The sequence below is a fragment of the Salmo salar genome, chromosome 11, assembly GCF_965601325.2.
Source record: "Salmo salar chromosome 11, fSalSal1, whole genome shotgun sequence".
NCBI classification, from domain to species: domain Eukaryota; kingdom Metazoa; phylum Chordata; class Actinopteri; order Salmoniformes; family Salmonidae; genus Salmo; species Salmo salar.
The window spans coordinates 50,965,741-50,970,412 of NC_138301.1; positions in this window are offsets into that span (position 1 = coordinate 50,965,741).

The window sequence follows — 4,672 nt, forward strand, 5'->3', positions numbered from 1 at the left end:
TGTATGAGCTGGCTCACAGGTTGAGATTATGGAACTCTGAACCCCTCTAACCAAACAACCCTCCTTTTGTCCTGAGTTGGAGAGAGTACACTGCTTTCTTCTTCAATGAGGGGAGAAAATGATGCTGCAGGAAAATCAACTAATTGATGTGTTTGATGTTTTATGGGAACCCAAAACGTAGATGTCTGACCCGGTTCCATTCATTAAAACAGCAGAGACAGCGGTAGATGTTCTGACCCGGTTCCATTCATTAAAACAGCAGAGACAGCGGTAGATGTTCTGACCCGGTTCCATTCATTAAAACAGCAGAGACAGCGGTAGATGTTCTGACCCGGTTCCATTCATTAAAACAGCAGAGACAGCGGTAGATGTTCTAGCTGCTTCTTTCCGTTGTCTGCTAGTAGTAGACCATTAAATACACAACTAGTAAACCATGGACTACAACCGCTATATTCTGGATGTAATAAATAATGACAGTTAATATTGCAGAAACCTCAGAAACAACGCTAACAGGATGCCATCATTTTCAGTGCAAAAATAAGTGAGTGTTTCAGAACCTTTCTCTCACGTATAAACTGTTAAACATTCTCTCTCTCCCCTTGCCCTGAGACCAATCCCCACAGCACAAAGCTAGCCCCTGTTAGAATAAGAGACTTTCAACCAGTGATTTTTCATCATATTAAAAGCTAAGCTCTTTGAGTAACAGGCAGTGTGAAGCGAGCAGGTTAAACCACGTTGCAGCACAGTCGTGACGTATTTCTCAATCTCACTGAGAGATCTGGTCAGCTGGAACATGTTGATTTTCAGAACTGTTTTTCTGAGCTGTTGTTCAATGTTGTCCGTCAGATAGAGCAACACAGGTACAGCCTTAGGTTGCCCGTCAGATAGAGCAACACAGGTACAGCCTTAGGTTGCCCGTCAGATAGAGCAACACAGGTACAGCCTTAGGTTGCCCGTCAGATAGAGCAACACAGGTACAGCCTTAGGTTGCCCGTCAGATAGAGCAACACAGGTACAGCCTTAGGTTGCCCGTCAGATAGAGCAACACAGGTACAGCCTTAGGTTGCCCGTCAGATAGAGCAACACAGGTACAGCCTTAGGTTGCCCGTCAGATAGAGCAACACAGGTACAGCCTTAGGTTGCCTGTCAGATAGAGCAACACAGGTACAGCCTTAGGTTGCCCGTCAGATAGAGCAACACAGGTACAGCCTTAGGTTGCCCGTCAGATAGAGCAACATAGGTACAGCCTTAGGTTGCCTGTCAGATAGAGCAACACAGGTACAGCCTTAGGTTGCCCGCCAGATAGAGCAACACAGGTACAGCCTTAGGTTGCCCGTCAGATAGAGCAACACAGGTACAGCCTTAGGTTGCCTGTCAGATAGAGTAACACAGGTACAGCCTTAGGTTGCCCGTCAGATAGAGCAACACAGGTACAGCCTTAGGTTGCCCGATGAATTTATATCAACTTTATATTTATATAAACTTTATATTTATATAAACTTTATATTTATATTAACTTTATATTTATATTAACTTTATATTTATATTAACTTTATATTTATGTAAACTTTATATTTATATTAACTTTATATTTATGTAGACTTTATATTTATATTAACTTTATATTTATATTAACTTTATATTTATGTAAACTTTATATTTATATTAACTTTATATTTATGTAGACTTTATATTTATATTAACTTTATATTTATGTAAACTTTATATTTATATTAACTTTATATTTATGTAAACTTTATATTTATGTAAACTTTATATTTATATTAACTTTATATTTATGTAAACTTTATATTTATGTAAACTTTATATTTATATTAACTTTATATTTATGTAAACTTTATATTTATGTAAACTTTATATTTATATTAACTTTATATTTATGTAAACTTTATATTTATGTAGACTTTATATTTATATTAACTTTATATTTATGTAAACTTTATATTTATATTAACTTTATATTTATGTAAACTTTATATTTATGTAAACTTTATATTTATATTAACTTTATATTTATGTAAACTTTATATTTATGTAAACTTTATATTTATATTAACTTTATATTTATGTAAACTTTATATTTATGTAGACTTTATATTTATATTAACTTTATATTTATGTAAACTTTATATTTATATTAACTTTATATTTATGTAAACTTTATATTTATATTAACTTTATATTTATGTAAACTTTATATTTATATTAACTTTATATTTATGTAAACTTTATATTTATATTAACTTTATATTTATGTAGACTTTATATTTATGTAGACTTTATATTTATATTAACTTTATATTTATATTAACTTTATATTTCTGTTGACTTTATATTTATATTAACTTTATATTTATATTAACTTTATATTTATGTAAACTTTATATTTATGTAGACTTTATATTTATGTAAACTTTATATTTATATTACCCTGTTAGGGCTAGGGGGCAGCATTGACACGGCTGGATAAAAAACATACCCGATTTAATCTGGTTACCACTCCTACTCAGTAACTAGAATATGCATATACTTATTACATATGGATAGAAAACACCCTAAATTTTCTAAAACTGTTTGAATGGTGTCTGTGAGTATAACAGAACTCAAATGGCAGGTCAAAACCTGAGAGATTCCTTTACAGGAAGTTGCCTGTCTGACCATTTGTTGAACTTCTTTTCCATCTCTATCATTTACTAAGGATCTCTGCTCTAACGTGACACTTCCCACGTCGTCCATAGGCTCTCAGAGTCCGGGAAAAAACAGAATGTCGTCATTCCAGCCCCAGGCTGAAACACATTATCGCCTTTCTCAAGTGGCCGATCAGGGGACACTGGGCTTATGCGCGTGACCCCGACCGCCCCCGCCTTTGGGATTTTTTCCTCTGTTTGCCGAAAAGGAGATTCCCTGTCGGAATATTATCGCTTTTCTACGAGAAAAATGTCGTAAAAATTGATTTTAAACAGCGGTTGACATGCTTCGACGTACGGTAATGGAATACTTAGAATTTTATTGTCACGAATTGCGCCAAGCGCGTGACACTTCTTTACTATTTCGGATAGTGTCTGGAACGCACGAACAAAACGCCGCTATTCGGATATAACGATGGATTATTTTGGACCAAACCAACATTTGTTATTGAAGTAGCTGTCCTGGGTGTGTATTCTGACGAAGACAACAAAAGGTAATGACATTTTTATAATAGTAAATATGATTATGGTGAGTGCTAAACTTGCCGGGTGTCTAAATAGCGAGCCCGTGATGCCTGGGCTATGTACTTAGAATATTGCAAAATGTGCTTTCACCAAAAAGCTATTTTAAAATCGGACATATCGAGTGCATAGAGGAGGTCTGTATCTATAATTCTTAAAATAATTGTTATGCTTTTTGTGAACGTTTATCGTGAGTAATTTAGTAAAATGTTAGCGAATTCCCCGGAAGTTTGCGGGGGGTATGCTAGTTCTGAACGTCACATGCTAATGTAAAAAGCTGGTTTTTGATATAAATATGAACTTGATTGAACAAAACATGCATGTATTGTATAACATAATGTCCTAGGGTTGTCATCTGATGAAGATCATCAAAGGTGAGTGCTGCATTTAGCTGTCTTCTGGGTTTTGGTGACATTATATGCTGGCTTGAAAAATGGGTGTCTGATTATTTCTGGCTTGGTACTCTGCTGACATAATCTAATGTTTTGCTTTCGTTGTAAAGCCTTTTTGAAATCGGACAGTGTGGTTAGATTAACGAGAGTCTTATCTTTAAATGGCTGTAAAATAGTCATATGTTTGAGAAATTGAAGTAATAGGATTTTTAAGGTTTTGAAAATCGCGCCACAGGATAGCCGTGGCTGTTACGTAGGTGGGACGAATTCGTCCCGCCTAGCCTTTATATTTATGTAAACTTTATATTTATATTAACTTTATATTTATGTAAACTTTATATTTATATTAACTTTATATTTATGTAAACTTTATATTTATGTAGACTTTATATTTATATTAACTTTATATTTATATTAACTTTATATTTATATTAACTTTATATTTATGTAAACTTTATATATATGTAGACTTTATATTTATATTAACTTTATATTTATGTAAACTTTATATTTATGTAAACTTTATATTTATGTTGACTTTATATTTATGTTGACTTTATATAAAGTGAACTATCATTCATCATTATGACAGGAAGTACAGGACATAAGCAGGCTCTTCTTAGGTCTCGTGTGGCTCAGTTGGTAGAGGATGGTGTTTGCAACGCCAGGGTTGTGGGTTTGATTCCCACGGGGGACCAGTATGGAGAAAAAATGTATGAAATGTATGCATTCACTACTGTAAGTCGCTCTGGATAAGAGCGTCTGCTAAATGACTATAATGTAAATGTAAAATGTTCTAGCACCACATATGCCTGTCTTCCTGCTGCAGGAGGACCAACCTCCACTAAAACAACACCAACCCTGACGGAAACATTATCATTGGCTCCCTACTTCAATCATGAAACTGAGGTCACTAGAGGTCAAAAGGGTTTTCACCTTCATCCCTCTCGCCATCCTTCTCACACCCCTTGGCCCTGGTCTCCCTCCCTCCTGTCTTTGTGTGCTGTAGTAATCTGGGGTGTTATGTGGTTAGTGTGTGTGTGGAATGTA